The 26,394-nt window shown below is 37.9% G+C and overlaps 1 protein-coding gene across 1 annotated transcript in view; it reads right to left on the reverse strand.

Annotated features, from left to right (window-relative positions):
• LOC148693056 (uncharacterized) overlaps positions 1-26,394 on the reverse strand; it is a 47,399-nt gene that overhangs the window by 18,474 nt on the left and 2,531 nt on the right. The gene's annotated exons all lie outside the window — the stretch shown is intronic.

Genomic DNA, 26,394 nt, shown 5'->3' on the forward strand with positions numbered 1-26,394 from the left:
CCTTTAGTGATTCAGGCCCCGATTCTTGAACTTAAACCATTGCCAAGTCATTTGAAGTACATCTATTTGGGAGACAAAGAAACATTGCCAGTCATAGTCTTTTCAACACTCATGGCATTAGACGAAGAAAAACTGATTCGGGTGTTGAAAGAGCACAAAACAGCCATAGGATGGACCTTGGCCGACATTAGGTGTATTAGCCCTACAACTTGCATGCATCGCATACTTCTAGAATAGGGGGGCCAAACCAACTCGAGAGGCACAACGCGGACTCAACCCTCTAATGATGGAAGTTGTGAAGAAGGAAGTTGTCAAGCTTCTCGATTATGGAGTGATTTATCTTATCTCGGATAGCCATTGGGTTTCGCCGGTTCAAATTGTTCCAAAGAAATCGAGAGTTACAGTGGTGAAGAATGCCGAGAATGAGCTTGTGCCAACCCGTATCCAAACAAGTTGAAAAGTTTGCATTGATTATACGAAGCTCAATGCCACCATAAGGAAATATGACCTCCCTTTGCCATTCATTGATAAAATGCTTGAAAGGTTAGTCGGTCATTCTTTTTAGTGTTTTCTTGATGGTTATTCAGGATATAATGAAATTGTTATAGCTCCAGATGATCAAGAAAAGACCACTTTTACTTGTCCACTTGGTACTTTTTCTCATCGTCGAATGCCATTTGGTTTATGTAATGCACTAGCCACCTTTTAAAGATGCATGGTAAGTATCTTTTTAGATTTTGTGGAGAAGATTATTGAAGTTTTCATGGATGATTTTAGTGTTTTTGGTGATTCGTTTGATGATTGTGTACATAATCTCACTTTAATCTTGAAATGATGCATTGAAACTAGCCTTGTTTTAAATTGGAAAAAATGTCATTTCATGGTAAAACAAGGCATAGTTTTAGGTCACATTGTTTCGGCCAAGGGTATTGAGGTTGATAAATCAAAAATAGATCTTGTACACTACTTACCCTCTCCTACTGTGGTGAGAGAGGTTCGTTCTTTTCTTGGACATGCAGGATTCTATAGATGATTCATCAAAGATTTTTCTAAGATTTCCCAACCCCTATGCCAACTTCTCCAAAAGGATGTGCCATTTATGTTCGATGAAGCATGTGAGAAGGCCTTCAAACACCTCAAGGAAATGCTCACTTTGGCCCTCATCATTGTTCTGCCAGATTGGAGTCTTCCTTTTAAGCTTATGTGTGATGCCCAGATTATGCATTAGGAGCTGTTTTAGGCCAAATGAAGAACAAGCAGCCACATGTCATCTATTATGCATCCCAGACCTTAAATGATGCTTAATCGAACTACTCCACAACGGAAAAAGAACTTCTTGTTGTTGTTTTTGCTTTAGATAAGTTTCGTTCTTATTTACTTGGCACTAAAGTTATAATCTACTTTGATCATGCAGTGTTAAAGTACTTACTTACGAAGAAGGAGGCCAAACCAAGGCTTATTCGTTGGATGCTTCTTCTCCAAGAGTTCGATATTGAAATCCGAGATAAGAAAGGAAGTGAAAACGTGGTGGCAAACCACTTGAGCCCTATGGTGCATGAAGAGGATGCCATCTCTATCCCAAAGACATTCCTAGATGAGGACCTGTTGTCCATCAAGGTAAGTGTGCCACGGTATGCCGATTTAGTGAATTATTTGGTGTCTAAACAAGTTCCAAGCACTCTAAATAAGCACCAACGTGATAAATTAAGAAAGAGGCTCGTTTTTATGTATGGGATGACCCATGTTTATGGAAATATTTCCCTGATCAGATTCTAGGTAGGTGTGTGCATGAATCGGAGTTTAATTCAATTTTAACTTTCTGTCACACTTATGCATGTGGGGGTCACTTTGGCACTCAAAGAACAACACATAAAGTTTTAGAATGTGGATTTTATTGGCCTACTATATTTAAGGATGCTAGAACTTTTTGTGTGACTTGTGATCGTTTTTAAAGAACGGGCAATATAGGTGTAAATGACCAAATGCCACAAAATCCCATCTTTGTTGTCGAAATTTTTGATGTTTGGGGTATTGATTTTATGGGTCCTTTTCCTTCATCTCATGGTTTTGTTTATATTTTCCTTGTGGTTGATTATGTTTCGAAATAGGTGAAAGCAAAAGCCACCTGTACTAATGATTCCAAAGTGGTTGTAGATTTTGTGAAAACTAACATATTTGCAAGATTTGGAATGCCAAGGGTTCTTATAAGTGATAGGGGTTCCCATTTTTGCAATCGAACCATTGACGCGCTGCTCAAAAAGTATAACGTCACGTATAAGGTGGCAACACCTAATCATCCTCAAACAAGTGGGCAAGCCGAAGTTTCTAATCGGGAAATCAAACAGATTTTGGAGAAGACCGTTGGGCCAAACCAAAAAGAGTGGAGCTTGCGTTTGAATGATGCATTATGGGTGTATCGTACAGCTTATAAAACACCAATTGGGATGTCTCATTTCGGCTCATCTATGGGAAATCATGTCATATTCCCGTAGAATTAGAGCACAAAGCACATTGGGCAATCAAAACATTCAATATAGACATAGATGCCGGTGGAATTCATAGGAAGCTTTAATTGAATTAGCTTGAGGAGATAAGGAATGAGGCTTATGAGAGCGCTCGCATTTACAAAGAAAAAACAAAGGCTTTCCATGGCAAGATGATTCGTAGCAAGACGTTCTCTATAGGGCAAAAAATGTTACTTTTCAATTCTCACCTTCGATTGTTTCTAGCTAAGTTACATTCTAAATGGATTGGTCCTTTTGTTATTACTAATGTCCTTTCTTATGCTGATGTCCAAATTCAAGGTTTAAAGACCGGAAACGATTTCAAAGTGAATGGACATTGTTTAAAGCCATACTATGAGCACTTTGAGGAGCATGTCGTTGAGGATATACCCCTCCAGGCCGTGGGCTCCAATGAGCTTAAAAGGAGGTATCGTCTGGCTGGAAGACGTTAAAGCAAGCGCTTCTTGGGAGGCAACCCACGCCAATAAAGAAGACCTAGGAATCTCCAACACTCCACAACCAAATTTGCGATCCTAAACCCTACTCTTTATTGCATTTACTTTTCCATGATTGTCATGTTTGTTAGTTGTGTTATTTTTTTGTTTGTTTGTGAGTCTATGTTTGAAACATTGAGGACAATGTATGGTTTAAGTGTTGGGGGGGGGGGGGTAAACAAGCTGTTTTTGCATGATTTTCGTGGGATTTTATCACCTATCACTTCTAAAGTTGTTACTCACTGTTTTTAAGTTTTTTTAGTGTGTTTTGAAGTGTTTTTATGTGTCTTAAATAGAAAATCCGAAAATTTGAAAAAAGATCGAAAAAGAGTGTTTAAAAAACCCAAAAAGAGTCGTTTTTGTTTTTATGTTTGTTTGTGTCTTAGGGTACCTTCCAACACAATGATGAGGATTTGGTTTTTAATTGCATGACTATTAAAGAAAGTTACAAACATGGAAGGAAGTTTGATATGCTCTTTGGTTTATGTTTAGTTGTAGTTGTCATTAACGAATTCACATGTAATCACAAAAAGAAAAAATCAGTTTTTGTAACATGCTTGAAGGAAGGAACTCAAACTAACGCTACAACCCTGAGAGACTTGAGCCTAAACTTTATTTGGAGAGTTATTAATCTTGATGTTTTTGGTTTTCTAAAGTCATTGCATGATCTCATTATTTCTTTGCTTTGTTGCTACTCAGAATGCGTTTTATCACTATAGTTCCAAATACTAGAACTCATGCCCATTTCATTCAAAGCATGATACTGATTGCATAACATACAATAAGATGAAGTTGTTTAGTTAAACCAGAGCCAAAAAGCCTTACCCTTTGCATATGTATTGTAGGTGTAACCCTTTTGAGCCTTAGTTAGCCTATTTTCTTTGTTAGCCACATTATCCTTACCTAGCTTGAAATAGGACTATCCATACGCTTGTTCTTAAAGGATAGTGAAACGTGACTTAGAGGGAATTCCTTTTTGATCCACAAATTGCAGAAAAACAAGTATGGGGAAAGGATTTTCGTTGGAATTCTATGAGGTTGTACGTGTACCGTGCCAAAGAAGAAAGAAAAGGGCACGGAAAAGAGAGAGAGAGAGAGAGAAAGGGTGAAAAAGAGAAAAAAAAAAGAGAAGAAAAAGTTTGAGGGAAAAAAAAAACAAAAAGAGTTGAAAATAAGTGAGAGATAGGGTCTAAAAAGTTTGAATCTGGCCCTAAGTGTTGTGTGAAGTTTCCCTTTGTGTTCAAAGTTGATTTCTGCATTCAAAAGTGAATTCTAAGTATTTATTTCATTACTTTTCTTACTATTGCTTTAGGAACTTTTGTTTATCCTTACCTTTCTTTGTTAGCCAATACCTTAGCCCCGTTACAACCCTTAGACTTCTATCTTGATTGTTATGTGTTTCAATACGTGGAGTGTAAAATTGGTACGAGCATATAGTATCCCTGGTTCTCGTGTCTAAATAGTGGCATTCCATTCATGAGATTATATATATACATGTTAATAATTCCAGAAAGTGCCTTCTTTGATTATACATATGTGAGTATTAGTCTACATGTTTACATCAATCTTCTCACATATACCTAGTGTAGGGAGTGTAGTAAAAAAATCTGTGTGAAAATAGAGAGTATATCCAATGAGGAATTGAGGGAATTCTCTAAGGCATGTTACTACATTCAAAATATTGTTTAAATTGATTAAATACGAGCTAGTGAGTGGTAACTGCAATTAAGTATATGCTCGAGGGTAGGGACAGCTAAAATCTATGGGTGTAGTGATTTTTAACATGACATGTTGCATTGGAAATCCCTAAGGCAATTGTTGGAAGGTTTAGGTTGTGTTTTGTTTTCTTTGTTTTGCTATGGAACTAGCAAAAGCTAAGTGTGGGGGAATTTGATATGAGCATATTTATGCGACTTAGTTAGATTGTTTTCTTGCATTTACATAGTTAGTTTTCATTTATTATAGTGTTTTAAGCTATTTTTGTGTGTTTGTAGGCCCTAATGGCAAAGTTGGCAAGAAAGTGCATTTTGGAGCCATTTGGAGTAGTTTTGGGCATGGAATGAATAGCTTGCATATGGAGCAAGGTGGATTCACGAAATTGAAGTCAAAAGAGGCTAGGAACATGCTACAGATCTGGAGAAACAAGTTCAAGATAAAGAAGATAAGGAAAGAGCAAGAAGCATGGAACATTATCCAAACAACCTTATCTTATCCAAACCTCATCCTAACCTAATCTTGTTCTACCTTATTTCTAGCTGCAAGGAGACCTAAATACCTGATTTCTAGAGGTCTTATATGTTCCTACATTGGTGCCGCACCCCTTAGCCCTTGTTCTTCTAGAAATCTGCCATAATCCCCTTTCTAGAAAACCCTATATGTCCCTAAATACAGGCCGCACCACCCTTTCTAGAATCCCTAGAAAGGTGGTGCCTCTCCCTCTTCTAGAAGCTCTAGAACCTGCAATCCTTTTCCTTACAGAATTGAGCAATCCTTTTCCCTTCAGATTTTGGTGCACCCTAGTCATTTTCCCACCTGATTTCTACCAAACCCTAATCTGATTTCCCTAGGGCTTTCCGTGCATCATATATACATTTGAAGTTTGTGCCGCACCCATCCATCCATTCATTGACTCATTCATTCATTCATTCAGCCATCAAACACCATAATTCACACCACCTAAATCACCCTACTGCCGCAGCAAGGAAGGAATGAAAATAGGACTTGTGCCGTGCTTGCCACCATCCAAATGAGTGTCGTGCCTGCCATTGGAGTGTAGAGTGCTTCTGGGTTCTTTCTATCCTTAGTTTTAGTTCAATGTTTATTTTAATTTGGTTTTCAATTATGATGATAATGAGGAACTAATTTCTTTATAGTTGGAGGTGAATTCGAAGCCATGATTATATGTTTTATATGAATTGATTACATCCAGTTATTGTTTCTTGAGTCTTAAATGTTATTTGCTTATTTGAGTTATCAAAACTTGTTTATGTATGTTGATTGAGGGTCGACACTTCATTTGCATGCATGAATTTGATGCTAGAGTATAAGGGAGTTTCACCTAATCGTTATGAACTTATATTCACAAGTAGTGGAAGTCACTAGTCATGATTGTGTTAAGTAAATCCTTGGTATAAGTATCATGCTTTTCATAGTTATGAGTGCCTAGTCAATGCTTATGGTTTTCAAAGAACTTAATGACCTTTGATATGTCTTTCTATCATGCTTTTCATAGTTAGGGAACTTGATAAGGATAATTTGGTTGTGATGCGTATCCCGTCCAATTCAATGAGTTAAGGAAAATCTAAAAGTTAATTTGTGCATTTCACGGTTAATTTGGGGTATTGTCATTCATAGTCTAAAGGAATAATAACTGGAAATTGGTTTGTATGCATATGTCATGTGTGGAAAAGGACCCTCTAGCTAGCATTTCACCCATTCATTCACCTTAATTTCGTACCTTTTAGTTTGTCTATGCAATCTGATTGTCTAAATCTTAAATTCGTCAAAACCAATCCCCCTTTAATATTTTGTGTTGAATACTGAAATAGAAAGGAACAAAGTTACCCGAAAAATGTAGAATCCTTGAGTAGTGAATGATTCTTGGGATGAGTCGCGGACTAAGTCGCTCTCTTTTAGACGTTTCGTGGCTCTGCCCAAAGTGTGCAAGCAGTTCACAAACACAACGTCGTCCCCAGGATAAAACAGCCCAGAACCTTCTTCTGATAAAGTTCTTCCTTGCACAGTGGATGAACCTTCGAACTCACACCCTCTCAATATGTTGCTTACCAAAACTTATTCCGCACATATATATATATATATATATATATATATTTTTTTTTTCAATACATTCATTGATTCTAAGGACTGCTATATATACTATAGAAGAAAAAGACGTTGAGAATTTGAGAGATTGATGAGGGATTGAAAGCAGGACAAAACGGAAAAACCAAAACATAAAGTAATCGCATATCAAAGGGCCAAACGGTTTGAATATACATAAAGTACATCTGATAATTATACTTTTCTATGTATAGGGGTTGTTTTATAGATTATCAACATAAATATTAGTCAAAACATTTGAATATTTATCAGCACAATTATTAGTCAAAACGTTTGAATATTTATTAACACAAATATTAGTCAAAACGTAAAGCAAATTCAAAATGAAAAAGACTAAATGGTTTGAATATGCTTAATAACTTGATCTTCTTCTCTATATAGAAAAGGAATCCCACGTTTCATATTTAAGAGGAGATAACTCCTTATCTAATTGATAAGGCCAAAATAAATTGGCTATTATGTATATAATATTGGTAATTAAGCAAAACACAAATATATATATTTAAACATTTAAATAAAAACATATTTACTCCAACAATCCCCCACTTGTTTTTGTTTAAAAACTGTAAACCAAGCAACATGTCATAAAGCTATGCATAAGTAAAGGTGTTTCCCAACTTGAACCTGTACATAGTGTTAGTGATCCAGATTATACTAGAGTAACTTATAGTTTTGAACTCTATCTCTGACAACACCACACACATAACTTTATTAAGGTGAAGTTCAAAAAGCCAGCACATTATGGTCATGTGCTTGTCTCCCAGTATAGTGAATGCTCTAGAAACTTGCCCAAGATTTCAGAGGAAGCGGCCTCACTTCCACATTCACGTAGGTAAGACTATCAAGGATATTCTTGTAGCTAGATATCTCACTCAACATAGAGTATAGACCTTACTAAGAGAAAACAAAAATAAAAAATAAAAAATCTCAACCTTAAACCGCTTCAGGATGTCATGCTTCTTAAGGATGGACATGAAATAATATTCCAAATTAAAATTAGCAAGACTTCACTCATATCACTTGTAACTTGTTATTACCCTTTGAACCTATTTCTTGGGATCTACAGTCTATAGGTTGGGTTGCTATCACAAATGACTCAATTTTCTACGAGCTTTAGTCCCATCCCTTTTGAGGTTTTCCAAACCTTTTCTCGTGCTAGTCCTTTCATCAAAGGATGAGCCAAGTTTTCCTCAGACCGTATATGATCTACTCTTACAGCTCCATTAGAGAGATAGTCTCTTACAGTGCTATGCTTACGACATATTTGTCGTCTTTTCCCGTTATAATAACGGTTTTGCACTTTAGCTATTGCCGTTGTGCTATCACAATGGATCAAAACTGCTGGAATCGGTTTCTCCCATAAAGGGTTATCTGACAGTAGGTTTCTCAACCATCCTGCTTCTTCACTTGCCGTAGCTAGCGCTATTAATTCTGACTCCATAGTAGACTACGGCAATATAGTCTATTTCCTAAACTTCCATGACACAGCCCCACCACCAATACTAAAAATATATCCACTAGCGACTTTAGAGTCATTTGAAAGAGTATTCCAATCAGCGTCGCTGTAACCTTCTAGGATAGCGGAAAACTTCTCATAGTGTAATATGAAATTCATCGTTCTTCTCATAAGCCTCTCTATAGCATGCCAATGCTCCAAACTAGGTCTGATAGTAAACCTGCTTCGGCATAAGATATATTAGGCCTAGTGCAATTAGTAGCATAACGAAGGCTACCAATAATACTCGTATACTCAGATTGTTTAACACTGTCACCAGTGTTCTTGAACAATTTTACACTAGGATCATAAGGAGTACAAGCTGGTTTACAATCAAAATAATTATACTTTCTTAAAATTTTTTCTATGTAGTGGGATTGATCTAAAGAAAACCCATGTTCGGACCTAGTTATTTTCAAACCAAGTATTACACTAGCTTCACCTAAGTCTTTCATATCAAAATTAGCACATAACAAAGATTTGACATTATTCACAACATGAATATTCGAACCAAAAATGAGCAAATCATCCACATACAGGCATATTTTAAAACCGTTCGACGTAACCAAACTATCCAATTTCGCATGCCATTGTTTAGGAGCCTGTTTCAATCCATAAAGTGACTTATTTAACTTGCAAACTTTATTTTCTTGTCATAGAATAATAAAACCCTCTGGTTGATCCATATATATTTCTTCCTCTAATTCACCATTTAAGAAAGATGTTTTAACGTTTTAACATCCATTTGGTGCACAACAAGATCATGAATAGAAGCTAAAGCAAACAATACACGAATAAAAGTTATTCTAGTCACAGGTGAATAAGTATCAAAGAAATCTATATTTTCTCTTCGTCTATAGCCTTTGGCAACAAGTCGGGCTGTAAATTTTTCAACTGAACCGTTAGGTTTTAATTTTCTTTTAAGAATCCATTTGCAACCTATTGTTTTGCAACTATGTGACATCCCACATCGTCCAGGGGAGTGATCCTTATATGTATATTCCTATCTCTACCTAGCACGAGGCCTTTTGGGAGCTCACTGCCTTCAGGTTCCATAGGAACTCCGAAGTTAAGCGAGAAGGGGGCTAGAGCAATTCCATGGTGGGTGACCCATTGGGAAGTTGCTCGTGAGTTCCCAAAAACAAAACCGTGAGGGAATGGTAAGCCCAAAGCAGACAATATCGTGCTACGTTGGTGGAGCAGGCCCGAGAAGTGATCCGCCCCGGGCCGGGATGTGACAATTGGTATCAGAGCCTAATCCTGGTCGCAGTGTGCCGATGAGGACGTTAGGCCCCTAAGGGGCGTGGATTGTGACATCCCACATCGCCCAGGGGAGTGATCCTTATATGTATATTCCCATCTCTACCTAGAACGAGGCCTTTTGGGAGCTCACTAGCTTTGGGTTCCATAGGAACTCCGAAGTTAAGGGAGAAGTGGGCTAGAGCAATCCCATGATGGGTGACTCACTAGGAAGTTGCTCGTGAGTTCCCAAAAACAAAACCGTGAGGGAATGGTAAGCCCAAAGCGAACAATATCGTGCTACGCTGGTGGAGCGGGCTAGGGAAGTGATCCACCCCGGGCCGGGATGTGATAACTAGGTGGAAGATCCATCAAGTGCCAAGTTTGATTTGACTCTAAGGAGTCCATTTCATCATTTATAGCTTCTTGCCACAAGTCTGCATCTAAAGAAGTTAAAGCTTTTTGAATTGTATTAAGATATTCTTGTAAGTTATATACATGAAAATCAGGCCCAAAATCTTTAGCTATTCAAGCTCTTTTACTTTTCCTAGGTTCTAATGCAGATTGACTATGTTTTACAAAAGTAGGTTCATAAATTTTAGAAGAATTAGAACCCCCACTATTTCAAAGATTAAAAGGAAATTTATTCTCATAAAAATCTGCATCAAGTGACTCAATTATGACATGGTTTTTCAAATCATAAAATCTATATGCTTTTGCTATTACATGCATAACCAATAAAAACACATTCATACGCTCTACTAGCCAATTTCGATCTTTTTGGATCAGGTTCATAAACATAATCTAAACAACCCCAAGTTCTGAAATACAACACATTTGGTTTCTTATTTTTCCAAATTTCGTAAGGAGAAATATTTGTTTTTGAGTTAGGGATTCTATTTAACACATAACATACAGTCAACACAATTTCACCCCACCAATAAGAAGCAGCTCCAGAACTGAGTAAAGTAGCAACAGTCAATTCACAAAGAGTTCGATTTTTTCTTTCCGCTTTACCATTCATTTCAGGAGAATAAGGAGTAGTAGTTTGATGAATAATTCCATGAGACTTGAACAAATTCAATAGATTCAAATTCTTGTCCTCTATCACTACGAAATCTTTTAATCTTACGATTAAATTGATTTTCAACTTCAATCAAGAAAGTTTTGAACATGTCAATAGCTTCACTTTTATTTTTCATAAGATAGACAAAACAATAATTTGAACAATCATCAATAAAGGTAATAAAATAACGTTTTCCATTTCTAGTTAACACTCTATCAAATTCGCATATATCAGAATGAATTAAGTCAAGTGGTTCATATTCTCTATTAACAGATTTATGCGAAGTTCCAGTGATTTTAGCTTAACTACAATATTCACATTTTTCAAAATCATTCAAAGATAAGTTCGGTAAAAAACCAAAGTTACTCATGTTCTGAACCAAGCGTTTGTTAACATGAAAAAGTCTAGCATGCCAAGTATTAAAAGAAAACAACATGTAAGCAGAAGTAGACATTTTATCAACATTCAATTTAAACATTCCATCAGTAGCATATCCATTTCCCACAAAAACCCTATTTTTAGTAAGAGTATACGTATCTGCTCCAAACGTTTGAGTGAATCCAGCCTTATTGAGAAGAAAGCCCGAGGATTCTTCCTTATCATCGGAGCGTGCATCCCATCTTTCAGTATGATGATTTTTCCAGAAGTGAACTTCAACTCCACCTCTCTAGTACCAGCAACATTAGTTGAGTGCGAATCACCCAACAACACCTTCCTTCCCTCAGCCACAGAATAGGTCTTGAAAAGGGAATAATCATAGCAAAAATGGTGAGAAGCGCAAGTGTCCACCCACCACCCTTCGGATCCATCAACTAGGTTGATTTCTGATATCATCGCAATCAATTGCTATTCAACATGATTTTCCTAAGAAGCAGAGTTTTCCTTATGATGCATGGCAGATTGAATACGTCTTAAAATTGTTGAATACTAAAATAGAAAGGAACGAAGTTACCCGAAAAATGTAGAAGCCTTGAGTAGTGAATGATTCTTAGGATGAGTCACGGACTAAGTCGCTCTCTTTAAGACGTTTCACGGCTCTGCCCAAACTGTGCAAGCAGTTCACAAACACCACATCGTCCCCAAGATAAAACAACCCAGAACCTTCTTCTAATAAAGTTCTTCATTGCATAGTGAAAGAACCTTCAAACTCACACCCTCTCAATATGTTGCTTACCAAAACTTATTCTGCACGTATATATATTTTTTCAATACATTCATTGATTCTAAGGACTGCTATACATACTATAGAAGAAAAAGACATTAAGAATTTGAGAGATTAATGAGGGCTTGAAAGCAGGACAAAATGGAAAAACCAAAACATAAAGTAATCGCATATCAAAGTGCAAAACGGTTTGAATATATATAAAGTACATCTGATGGTTATACTTTTCTATGTATAGGGGCTGTTTTACAGATTATCAACATAAATATTAGTCAAAACGTTTGAATATTTATTAACATAAATATGAGTCAAAACGTAAAGCAAATTCAAAATAAAAAAGACAAAATAGTTTGAATATGCTTAATAACCTGATCTTCTTCTCTATATAGAAAAGGAATCCCACGTTTCATATTTAAGAGGAGATAACTCCTTATCTAATTGGTAAGGCCAAAATAAATTGGCTATTAAATATATAATATTGGTAATTAAGCAAAACACAAATATGTGTATATATATATATATATATATATATGCATATATATATATATATATATATATTTAAACATTTATATAAAAACATATTTACTCCAACATTTTGTGTTTGAACTTAGTTAGAATCTATTTAAGCTTAGTTCTATTAGTGTTTTGAGTCAAGTAAAATTTAAAATTCGTCCAAATACCCATTTTGTTCTTATTTGTGTTAGTTTAGTTTCAATTCGTCAGAATTTATCCATATTGAGTCTTTTGAGTCTTTTTAGTTCAATTTTCGTCCAAATCACTTTCTAGGACCTAGTTTGAGTCAATTTAACTTAGTTTGTGTGTTTTGATTCTATTTAGCTTGTTTTGAGTTCTTTGAGTCTAATTAAGTGTTTTTAAGACTAGTTTTGTGTTTTTGAGTTAGTTTTAAGTTGGTTAGCATCCCCCTAGAACGATCCCTACTTACATATATACTACAATGGTCAACATTAGGGTTTAATTTGTGTGTCAAGTTAATTTTCACATCATTTACACTTTCGATATCACCAAGGCCAATGCAATTTTCGACTATTTGTTGTTAGCAAAGATCATAAAGCTTCGGCCAAGACCTAACATTCCTAAGGCCGAAGAGTTGAAAGGCAAAACGTATTGCAAGTACCATAATTCAAACAAGCATAGCACCAACAACTGTGTCGTGTTCCGTGATGTGATTCAAAGTTAGATTGATAAAGGTAAGTTAAAATTTCCTGAGAAATAGATGGCTGTTGATGTTAATCCCTTTCCCTTGACAAAAATTGGCATGGTAGATGCTCATCTACCTAAAAAAAAAGGGAAAGGGAAGGCCGAGTTCGTCCCAGTACAACATGTCCTTAAGCAGAATCCCAACCACGAATCAAGATTGATTTATTCCCCAATGAACTGCCCACAGAGTTTTCGGGGCCAGCCATAGTCGAATCCATGCCAAGTTCCAGTTCCGAATGAGCTGATGGACCAATGGCTTTGTGTGGCCTTTGTAAGACGCACGTTGTCCTAACCGAACGTAAAGAGAAAACACCTCAGGCTCTAACTTTATGGCGACCGACCATGGCCGCAGCGACACCATCAAAGGAACTCAGTGCCGACCAATGCCCGAAGGTGCTTGAGACTCGGTCCTCAAGTGCGACCAAATGGTCCAACCTCAGTCAGACGGCATCTTGACTTTGACGCGCCGTTTTATAATGAGGACTACTACTCACGTAACTCTAGTGGTTCGAGTTCATCGGTGAGTTAGAAAACCTTCAAGCCGCCTAAGCCACACGACCAATGCTGGTATAGTTACAATTCTCCCACTGGCATGTATACGATGTTATCCAAATCTCAGAAACGTCGTAGCTAGCGGATAGACTGCATGGCCCGACGACAAAGAGCGCAAGCCAATTCAACTACCAGATGGCAACCAAAAGATACGGCAGGAAGCGGCGATGGCTGACCAACCCTGACCATTATGGCCGAACTACTTCAAGAGAAAAAGGCAGTTAATTGTGATTTTGAAACCACCATTGTAGAATCCGAAGAACGCATCAAACTCCTTCTTCGGCCTAGGGAGATGAAAGCTTGTCTCGAGCATTTCAGATAGGAAGCTGAAGACAAGCTTCCCCCCTTACATCCACAGGAGCCATTAATAAAAGTCTGACGGAATCTAGACCCTCTATTCCTCGGCGAATCCTTAGAGTATATACGAGAATTTCACAAAAAGCACTCCACTAATGACTTGTACGGCCTGCCCAAGGCATGCCAAGAAGCTCTCGACTTGGCACTAACTTGTCTCGATGTTGAACAGATTATCCAGAAAACCACTGATCCAGCAATAAAATATAGGTTCCAGCATATACGTGAGGCTCGAGTCCTCGGTTTTGAGGTCGATCCATACACAGACATAGATATCGCCGAGCTTCCTTTCTCCTTTGAAGATCTTCAACATTTGTGATATCATTTCGAAGTCTTCTCGGCTGTATCATTCTTCGACCTTACGACCGATGAGAAAGATCGTGTGGTGATAGGATTAAAAGCACATCACAAAGTAGCACACAAATGTCCTATTAATTTTCCTTATTAACAATAAAATTTGCCAATTGTAGCATATGAAAATAAGGGTCTTTCCCGTAGAAGATTGTTTTATCTAACTACTTAAAATGTCACAAAAACTGGGTTGTTGTCCCTACTGACCAGCCACCGAAAAATAATTATTAGACCAACTTACACTTATCTAAAATCTACGAAATTTTATATGCAGATACTAGACACGTAGAGCTACACTCATACACATTTTTGGGATTTTTGGAGTTGATTTTCTTGTTAAATTAAATCGAACAAAAACAGGACAAAAACAGATTTTAAGTAGTTCGCAAATTAAGAAAAACGAGTTAGGGGAATTGCTATCCACCACCAAATAATCATGCAAACATGTTATGTTTCATTTAAATTCCTTCTATTTTCGAATGAAGATGCTCAAGTTGGCTCAATGTTTGAACTCAACCTATTACTCTTTCTTATGTAGTATGTTAAGAGAATGGCGTTTTCAACTTACCTTAGTCCCTAACATGCAATCTAGAATGGTGTGTTCATAGATTTAAGAAGTAGAAATCATTAAGAACGAAAAGAGTTTGAGTCATCACAAGGCATCGTAAGTACTAGCATTGTCTTACTTATCCTAGAAATTGATTCACATGTTAATCGCAATTAACAAGTACTACTCTAGAACATATGTAGGTCCTCATTCGACAAGGGCAGGCACACATATATTCATAGCATTAGAATCCTAGATATGCTTACTAAGTATGCATCCTTAGAAAACACATAAAGAATTCATCAATGAGACAAGTGGTGAACCAATTTTCATCCATTCACAAAAGTAATTCAAATGAAATGTCATAACAAACTTGCAATCATATTCGGGGCTTCAAACAGCCCCTAACTACTAAAAATTTAGTTACACAATCCTTAAGTTAAAACTCAAGATAGACATGAGTTTGAGAAAATAGAACCGAAAGAAATCGCCTGAGGCTTCCCCTTTTCTTCCTTCCCCAACACTACTTTTAAACCAATTCTTGCTGCATCATTTTCTTCTCCTTAACTCACCAACTAATAGCCATTTAGTGATGACAATAAGTGAGAGGAGACGGTAAAACAATTGTAACTCCTTGGGTAGCCTTTATGCCAATTACTCCCTCTTAATCCTCATCTTTAATTCCATTTCCTCTAATATTTGAATAGGTGTCAGCTGGTTTGTTCTTGATTGCATTAGTTTTGGCTGCTAGTTGGTGCAAGATTTATACGCACACAAATTAAACCCTATTTGTGACAATTGTAGTAATGATGTAAGTAGGGATCGTTCTAACCGGGGATTAACTAGGGGTGCTAATCTATTTTGAATTGACTTGAAAACACAAAAACTAAATGTAAAGACTCTTAACAAGACTACTATGACTCAGAATAGCTTTGAAATACTCAAACTGCCTAAAACAATCAAATTGACTCAAACAGAAACTAGAACTTGATTTAGACGAATTTGAAAGTGTTTATGACTCCAAATGCTTAAAGACACAAAAATAAAACAAATACGAATGATTAAGACTCAACGAAATATGGGGGAAATGTGTTTGGACGATATTAAATTAAATGGACAGAATATAATTAAGGGCAAAATGTAAATATGAATGTGATGAAAATATGGATGATGGAATAGCCAAGGGGTTCTTCTCCACACATGTTACGCTTGCATACAAGATTGATTTTCAGTTGGTCTTTCGATAAGTTATGAAACTCAACACCCCGGGTTAATTAGGTCCGCTTAAATTAACCGTCAAGTTCTCCTTAAGTTAATGAATTGGATGGGTTAGCGCAACGCAATTCACCACATTCTCCAAAAGTCCTTTACGTGAAAAGCACAATAAAGATACAATCAAAGATCATTAAGCATTATGAAAACTATAAGTGTTGACGAGGCATTCATTACTATGATGAGCATGAAACTAGTGCCAAGAATTCATTTAACGCGATTGTTTATAAGCAACCTCCACTACTTGTGAATATAAGTTCATAACTATTAGATGAAACTCACTTATATTCTAGCGTCGTATTCATGCATGAAAATTAAGCGTGCACTCTCAATAAACATACATAAATAAGTTATCAATCAAACGGTTAAACAAATTGAATCCACAACTTATGAAATTCCAACCAAAGATAATCAATTCATATTGCTAGCATAAACATAGTTTCGAATCACCCCCTAGCTAAAAGGGGGTTTAGTTCCTCATACGTACAAGACAAAGAGAATTGAAATTAAACATTGAAATCAAAGAAACACCTAAACATTCCAACAACTCAAACTTGAATTGTATGAACGTTTAGGCCCTCTTCTCTTCCTCTTCGTTGCGGCACAAGGTCTAAGGAAGTGTTTAGGGCTTTAGGTGTATGTGGAATGGAGTGGGGAATGGTTGGAGTGGCTGCAATGGAGTAGAGAATGCTGGAAAACTGGAAGGGGATGCACGGCAAAGGTATTTGTGTTGTGTGTTGTGTTGTGGTGAATGGAATGAATTGTATGAATGCAATGCATGGTTTTATAGGGAGAGAATGGATGGGAGAACATGTGAATGGCAGCTAGGAATGATTAAAGAAGGGAATTGATGCGAGAATTACTTGACACTCAAATTAAACCCTCGTTTGACAATTGTAGTAGAATGGATAAGTGAGGGATCGTTCTAGACCGGGGATTAGGAGGGCTTGCTAAAACCTTCTAAATTGACTTAAAAACATAAAAACTAAATTAAAATACTCTTAACAAGACTACTATGACTCAGAATGGCTTTGAAAAACTCAAATTGTCTAAAACAATCAAATTGACTCAAATAGAAGCTAGAACTTGATTTAGATGAATTTGCAATTGTTTATGACTCCAAAAGCTTAAAGATACAAAAATAAAACAAATACGAATGATTAAGACTTAACAAAATAGGGGGGGAATTGTGGTTGGACGATATTAAATTAAAAAGACAGAATATAATTAAAGGCAAAATGTAAATATGAATGTGATAAAAATATGGATGATGGAATAGCCAAGGGGTTCTTCTCCACACATGTTACACTTGCAAACAAAATTGATTCTCAGTTGGTCTTTCGATAAGTTGTGAAACTCAATGCTCCAAGTTAATTAGATCCGCTTAGATTAACTTTCAGATTTCCCTAAATTCGTTGGATTGAATGGAATACGCATTACAACCAAATTATTCTTAATCAAAGTCCCTAACTATGGAATACGCATGATAGAGACATTTAACCAAGATCATTAAGTTCAACGGAAATCATAAACATCGACGAGGCATTCGTTACTATGGAAAACGCATGAAACTTATGCCAAGAATTCGTTTAACGCGATTGTTTATAAGCAACCTCTACTACTTGTGAATATAAGTTCATAACGATTAGGTGAAATTCACTTATATTCTAGCGTCATATTTATGCATGAAAATTAAGCTTGCAATCTCAATGAACATACATAAATAAGTTATCAATCAAACAGTTAAACGAATTGAATCCACAACTTATGAAATTCCAACCAAACGTAATCAATTCAAAATGCAAATATAAACATAGTTTCGAATCACCCCCTAGCTAAAGGGGGTTTAGTTCCTCATAACTTTGAAATCAAAGAAACACCTAAACATTCCAACAACTCAAACGTGAATTGTATGAACGTTTAGGCACTCTTCTCTTCCCTTCTCATACGTACAAAACAAAGAGAATTAAATTTAAACTTTGAAATCAAAGAAACACCTAAACATTCCAACAACTCAAACTTGAATTGTATGAACGTTTAAGCACTCTTTTCTTCCTCGTTGTTGTAGCACAAGGTCTAAGGTGAGCTTTGGGGATTATGTGAAGTGTTTTGGAGGGATGGGAAGTGGTTGGATAGTGGCTGCAATGAAGGAGAAAAACTGCACAGAAAATGGAAGTGTTTGTAACTGAAAATGTGTATGGAAGAGTGAATGAATTTTGAGGAGTGTTGGATGCTTATTTATAGGTGAAATGGGGGAACAAAAGAGGGAATATTGCAGCTAGGAGGGGATGAATGATTATGGGTGCATGTGTTTGGAATAATGAAGGGGGAATGTATGTAATAAAACAACTAGGAAAAGTTATGGAAAGTTGGAAATGGGAGTGGGAACTCACGGCATTGTTGGGTTGTTTATGGGAGAATAAATGTATGATAATGGCTAAATAATTAAAGGGAATGAATGGGAGTGACACTAGGTTGGTTATGCATGTGAATGCAAGGAGGAAAGCTGAAAATGCAAGGGAAGCTCACGGCACAATGTTGTTTTGCTTCTTGAAATGCATGTGAATGCATTTGAGTGTAATATGAAAAGAATGACTAATTAATGTATGTAGGGTTGATATGCATGTGAATTAGGTTGGAAAGAGGTGGAAGTGGAATGTTATGCAATGATAATGTCTTGTAAAGATGCTAATAAATAATGCATGTAGGGTTAGCTAGGTTGGCTTTGTTTGGGTGCATGTATGTTAATGGTGGTTTTGCATGTGAATTGATGGATTGTTTTTGATGGAATGGATGGTTCTTTGCATGGCTATAAGGGATAGAATAAGAGAGAATGGGCTAGGCCCTTTGTTTTATGTCCAAAGTGAAAATAAGGCCTTCAAATTCGTCCAAACTTTGGCTCCATGGATAAGCTATCCAATCCATGCCCAAAAATGCTCCAAATGGCCTCAAAATGCACTTTCTTGCTCCCTAAGCCCTTAGAACCTGAAAACACACAAAAGAAGCATAAAGAACTAAAATAACTAAAGAAACATAACGTAAATGTACGAGAACAAGCCATTTAAGTCGCATGAATATGCTCCTATCAAATACCCCCACACTTAGCTTTTGCTAGTCCTCGAGCAAAACAGAATAAAAACAAATAAACAAAACGACACTAAACACGTAAAACACAACCTAAACCTTCCAACAACCGTCTTAGGGATTTCCAATGCACATGACATGTTAAAAATCATCATTCTCACAGATTTTTAGTCATCTTCACACTTAAGTACATTCTTAATCATAGTCACCATATACTAGTTCACAATTAAGCATTTAAAACCATGTTTTGAATGTAGTAACATGCCTTAGAGAATTTGCTCAATTCCTTACAAGATATGCACTCGATTTTCACTCAGAATTTCTAACTACACACCCTAATCTAGTCATATGTGAGAAGATTGATGTAAACATGAAAACGAACACTCACATATATGTATCATAAAGAGAGCAATTTCTGGAGTTAATAAGCATGTTTAGGTATGATCTCATGAATGGAATGCTACTACTTAGAATGAGAACCAGTGATTCCATAAGCTCATATCAATTTCAAACTCCGCAAATTGAAACACATAACACTCAAGATAGAAGTTGAGGGAGGTAACGGGGCTAAGGGTAATGGTTTAACAAAGAAAGGTAGAGTACACAAACGTTCTTAAAGCAATAGTGAGCAAAGTATTGAATTAGGCACTTAGAATTCCCTTTAGAACGCAGAAGTTAACTTTGAACACCCAAGGGGAAGTCACAACACTTAGGGCCATATTCAAACTTTTTGGGCCCTTTCATCAACAATCACACTTGTGAGTCCATTCTCACTTATTTTCACTCTTTTTCTTTTCTTTTCTTTTCTTTTCTTTTTTTTTTTTTTTTTTTTTTTTTTTTTTTTTTTCCGTGCCTCCTTTAAGACTTAGGCACATACATACACACAAAAATCCCTTCCCCCACACTTATTTTCTGCAACATATTAATAAAAAGGAATTCAATTAAGTCATGCTCACTATCCTTTAAGAACAAGGGTATAGGAAAGTCCTACTCTAGGCTAGGTAAGGGGTGATGTGGGTTAACAAAGAATAAAGGCTAAACGAGGCTCAACGGGGTTAAAACTTACAATAAATACGAAATATGGGAAGTAAGGCTATTTGGTTATGGTGGCAACTACACAACTTCATCTTGATATATGTTATGCAATTCAATGTCATGCTTTGAATGAAACGGATATAAGTTCTAGCATTTAGTTCTATCATGATACAATTGCATTCTAAGTAGTAACCAAGCAAGGAATAATGAGATCATGCAACAACTTTAGAAAACAAAGAATCACAGAAAATAACTCTCCAAAGAAGGTAATGGCTCGAGTCTCACAGGGTTGTAGCGTTTGTTTGAGTTCCTTCCTTCAAGCATGTTACAAAAACGAATTTTTCTTTTATGATTGCATGTGAAGTCATATATTATAAGCATAACTAAGCATAAACCAAGAGTAAATCAAACTTTTCTCTATGTTTATAACTCTTTCTAACCGTCATGCAATTATAAACCAAATCCTTAACATTGTGTTGGAAGGTATCCTAAGACACAAACTCACAAAAACGACTCAAAACACTCTTTTTAGGCTTTTCAAAACAATTTTTCAAATTTTTATGTGCTTTTCGGAGTTATAAAACAACACACACTAAAATAGTTTTAAAACAGTGAGAAACAACATGTGAAGTGATAGGTGATAAAATCCAACGAATTTGCATCAAATATACTTAGTTACCCCCCCCACACTTAAATCAAACATTGTCCTCAATGTTTTAAGCATAGATTCACACAAAGCATAAGTAAATACACAAAAAGCACTTAAACATACTAAACATGGCAAAATGTAATTAACAAAGAGAAGAGTTTAGGGACGCAAATCTGGTTATGGAGTGTAAATTCCATCTTCTCTTTGTTGATTGCAATGAGGCTTGATCTTGATGATCCACAGGCTTACTCTCGAACTGGTTTCCGCCCATCATTGATTTTCCTTTGTGCTACTGGGCTGGAGGATTCTTTTGGTCTTCCCCGAAGGTCTGAGCTTATCCCTTTTGTCTGTTTCTTTGTTCAATCTGTGCAGGAGTGGTCCCTTCTCTGGAAGTGTATCAACCGTTGAAGATGACTACTCGAGAGCAACGCTAGGTAAGCAATCAGGAATAGGTTCCAGGCAGTTGGCTCCAGATCGGAAGACTGACTCCAAGTGCCGGCTGATTGCTTCTTTCACTTTGCCATGCGAGTAAGAACAAGGACAAAGAAAAAGACAGGGAGAGAGCATGATATGAGATACTTTTGCTTTTGACCTTGATGATATGAGATACCTTTGCTTTTGAAGAAGCGGTGAAGGAATCAGCGCATGTATTTCCTCCTGGGTCATATGTACTCCAGGTATCTGGTATCATCTTTGGGGAAGAAGAAAATTTTGAGTAATTCAAAAGGCTTTGCTGGGAGTGCGCCCTCAGAGGTGAGAGAGAGTTGGGCATTTTTCTTCAGGTTTACCCTGCCATAAAAGACGAAGGTCGACATATATAGAGATAATATCAAGTGGTGGTACTTTTTACCTTCGTCGACAAACGTTTTGATCCCGCAAATCCGGCTTTTTGAAATAATGGCGCCTCTTCGATCTCTGAACACGCCTCTTCGATTTCTGAGCAGGCGCCCCTTCGAGTGCTGAACGACACGTGGTAGTGCAGATGCGGCTCCTTTTGACAAAGCTGCACGCGTCTTCTGAAAAGCTGAGAAAGTGTCGCCGAACTTTGCGCTTGTCGGCTAAAGACGTGTAATTGAGATGATGGCCTCCACGTGTTATCAGCTTTGTCAGATATCTTTTGACAAAGCTGAACGCGTTTTCTGAAAAACCGCGAAAGCGTCGTCGAAATTTGCGGAGGAAAATCCGGATCTCTGAATCGGTGGACGCGTCGCCATGGCTTTTTATGGAGCTATCGATCACCCCAACAAATACACTCTGAAGAAATCCCATTCTTGAAAAATCGACTCCGGCCCTTTGAGAATTAACTCCAACCACCCCTTCTTTCTGAACACTTTTGAAAAATGGCAAACTCATCGAACCTTAGCTTGGAATTGAGCCTTAGCAGTGATACGGGCGCGCCGCGTCAAGGTAACGTATGGCGCCCTTCTTTCTTTTCTTCTAACGGTCCTCTCACAGGTGAAGACTCCGTGATGCAGGACGCCACAACAGCTACAATAGTAGCTAGGAACCTCCTCACTCCGAAAGATAGCAGGCTGCTGTCAGGACGGTCCGATGAGCTGGCCGTTCAAGAGTCCCTCGCACTTAGTGTTCAGTGTGCGAGTTCTGTGTCCAACATGGGCCAACGCCTGCTTGCCCGCTCCCGTCAGGTGGAATCATTGATGGCAGAAGTGGAAAGTCTCAAGCAGGAGATCCAGCAGCTGAAGTATGAGAATAGAAGTTTGCACGTGCTTGCAAACAACTATTCGACGGGCATGAAGAGGAAGCTTGATGAGCTGCAAGAGTCTGAAGGTCGGATTCACAGTGACCGTCAAAGGTTCTCGTCTTTCCTCCAGAGGCAACTTTTTCCTGGCTCATCCAGCGCTTGGCCAAGTATTGAGGCCTGGAATGCTCTATCTTCGATGCCTTCTGCTCCTATGCCTTCTGTTCCAACGCCTTCTGTTCCTACGCCTTCCGCTCCGATGCCTTCTGCTCCTACGCCTTCCGCTTCAAGAGTAAAGCCACGTAGTGGGGCCTCAAGCAAACACCCTTTGTGAAGCACCATCTTTCTTTGTTTAGCAGTGCCTATCAATAAATCAAACATTTTCTCAATGTTACAATCATAGACTCACATAATTAATAAACAAACAAACAATAACAACTAAACAACCTAAGTAGCGCTAAGACACAAACAAACACCAAAATGACTCAAATGACTCTAAAAACACATATTTTTGGGTTTTTCAAAAGATCTTTTTTTTTTTTTTTTTTTTTTTTATTATTTTTTTTTTTTTTTATCAAATTTTCGAAGTTTTATACCAAGACACTATAAAACACTCTAAAAACGCTTAAAACAGCAAGAAACAACATTCTAAGTGATAGGTGAATAAATCCCACGAAATTCATGCAAATACAAATTGTTTACCCCCCCACACTTAAATCAAACCTTGTCCTCAATGTTTTAAGCAGAAAGTCACAACAGAGCAAGCAAATAAACAAATACGAGAAAGAAAGCAAAGTAAGGCAGTAAAGAAAAAGAAAGGAATAAAAATAAGTCTCTTAAAGGGGTTTTCCAAGTTCTTCTCTATTCGGATGCATGGGTTGCCTCCCAAGTAGCGCTTTCTTTTACGTCTTGCAGCCGGACGGTACCTCCGTTTAAGCTTGACTAGGTTCCACGGCATGGAGGGGTACCTCCTCCACGACATGCTCCTCAAACATCTCGTAATAGGGCTTCAATCGATGCCCATTCACTTTGAATTCTTGCTGCGTCCTTGAACTTTTGATTTGCACTGCACCATGAGGGAAAACATTAGTAACAACAAACGGGCCAATCCATTTAGAACGCAACTTACCAGGAAACAACCGTAGGCGAGAGTTGAAAAGTAACACTTTCTGCCCAACTGTGAAGGTCTTGGTTCGAATCATTTTATCATGGAATGCTTTGGTCTTGGTTTTGTACATCCGGGCATTCTCATAGGCTTCATTCCGAATCTCCTCAAGTTCATTCAATTGGAGCTTCCTATGAACTCCCGCTGCATCTATGTCCATGTTGAAAATCTTCACGGCCCAATGTGCCTTGTGCTCTAACTCTACGGGCAAATGACATGGCTTACCATAGACGAGCCGAAAAGGTGACATCCCAATGGGTGTTTTGTATGCCGTACGATATGCCCACAGTGCATCATCTAAACGTACGCTCCAATCCCTCCTTGTTGGTCCAACGGTCTTCTCCAAAATTTGTTTGATTTCTCGGTTAGACACCTCGGCTTGGCCATTTGTTTGAGGATGGTAAGGTGTGGAGACCTTATGGTTGACATGGTACTTTCTTAGCAACGCCTCAATGGTCCGATTGCAAAAGTGAGACCCTCCATCACTTATGATTACTCTCGGCATTCCAAACCTAGCAAAAATGTTAGTTTTCACGAAATCTGCAACCACCTTAGAATCGTTAGTACGGGTGGCTTTTGCTTCCACCCATTTAGAAACATAATCAACGGCTAGCAAGATATAAGTGAAACCATAAGATGGAGGGAAAGGGCCCATGAAATCAATGCCCCAAACATCAAAAATTTCAACATTAAAGACAGGGGTTTGCGGCATTTGGTCCTTGGTACCTATGTTACCCATTCGTTGGCAACGATCACAAGACATACAAAAGGTTCTAGCATCCCTAAATATAGTCGGCCAATAAAAACCACACTCTAAAACCTTGAGGGCAGTGCGTTGTGTGCCAAAATGACCACCACATGCATATGTGTGACAAAAGCTTAGAATTGAGTGAAATTCAGAATCATGCACACATCTACGTACAATTTGATCTGAGCAATACTTCCACAAATAAGGGTCATCCCAAACATAGAAACGTGCATCATTTTTAAGCTTATCACGTTGGTGCTTGTTTAGTTCATTTGGAATTTGTTTAGCCACCAAGTAATTCACTAAATCTGCATACCATGGTTCACTTACCTCAATGGAAAGCAGCTGCTCATCGGGAAAAGTTTCAGGGATAGGTACGGCATGTTCATGCTCCTCGTGGATCATTCGGCTTAAATGGTCAGCCACTACATTCTCGCTTCCTTTCTTATCCCGGATTTCAATATCAAATTCTTGAAGAAGAAGAATCCAACGGATAAGCCTCGGCTTTGCTTCCTTTTTCGTGAGCAAGTACCTCAAAGCTGCATGATCAGAATAAACGATTACTTTAGTACCAATTAAATATGAACGGAATTTATCTAAAGCAAAAACCACAGCTAGAAGTTCTTTTTCCGTCGTGGAGTAGTTCAATTGGGCATCATTGAGAGTCCGAGAGGCATAGTATATGACATGCGGCCGCTTGTCTCTTCTTTGTCCTAGAACAGCTCCTAATGCATAGTCGGATGCATCGCACATGAGCTCGAACGGAAGGCTCCAATCTGGAGGTACAATAATGGGGGCCGAGACTAGCTTCTCCTTGAGTTGGTTAAATGCCGAATTACACTCTCCATCAAACTTGAATGGCACATCTTTTTGAAGCAATCGGCAAAGAGGGTTGGACATCTTGGAGAAGTCCTTGATAAAACGCCTATAGAACCCTGCATGGCCAAGAAACGAACGTACCTCTCTAACCGAAGTAGGAGAGGGTAAGTGACGTACAAGGTCTATTTTTGATTTATCTACTTCAATTCCTTTTTCTGAAACAATATGTCCTAAAACTATACCTTGTTTCACCATAAAGTGACATTTCTCCCAATTCAAGACAAGGTTAGTTTCAACACATCGTTTCAAAATTAAGGTCAGATTATCCAAGCAATTATCAAATGAACTCCCAAATACACTGAAATCATCCATGAAAACCTCAATGATCTTTTCAACAAAATCGGAAAATATACTTACCATACACCTTTGGAAAGTGGCCGGTGCGTTGCATAAGCCAAATGGCATGCGACGATAAGCAAATGTTCCAAAGGGACATGTGAATGTGGTCTTCTCTTGATCATCCGGGGCTATCACAATTTGGTTATATCCAGAGTATCCATCAAGAAAACAGTAAAAGGCATGACCGGCTAACCTTTCGAGCATCTGGTCGATGAATGGCAAAGGAAAGTGATCTTTCCTAGTCATGGCATTTAGCTTCCGGTAATCGATACATACTCGCCATCCAGTCTGAATGCGTGTAGGCACGAGCTCATTCTCATCATTCTTGATAACAGTTACTCCGGACTTCTTGGGAACGACTTGAACTGGAGAGACCCAACGGCTATCGGAGATAGGGTAGATCACTCCGCAATCCAAAAGCTTGATTATTTCCTTCTTCACCACTTCCATCATCGGAGGGTTGAGACGGCGTTGAGCCTCTCGGGATGGCTTAGTCCCCTCCTCAAGAAGTATACGGTGCATGCATGTGGTAGGGCTTATTCCTTTAATGTCGGCCAAAGTCCACCCTATGGCCGTTTTGTGCTCTCGCAGCACCCTCTCAAGCTTCTCCTCCTCCATTGCCGTGAGACTTGATGAAATGATGACGGGCAATGTTTCGCCTTTTCCCAAAAACACATACTTCAAATGGTCCGGCAACGGCTT

This window comes from Pyrus communis, chromosome 11, assembly GCF_041283825.1.
Source record: "Pyrus communis isolate YQ-2024b chromosome 11, ASM4128382v1, whole genome shotgun sequence".
Classification (NCBI taxonomy): Eukaryota; Viridiplantae; Streptophyta; class Magnoliopsida; order Rosales; family Rosaceae; genus Pyrus; species Pyrus communis.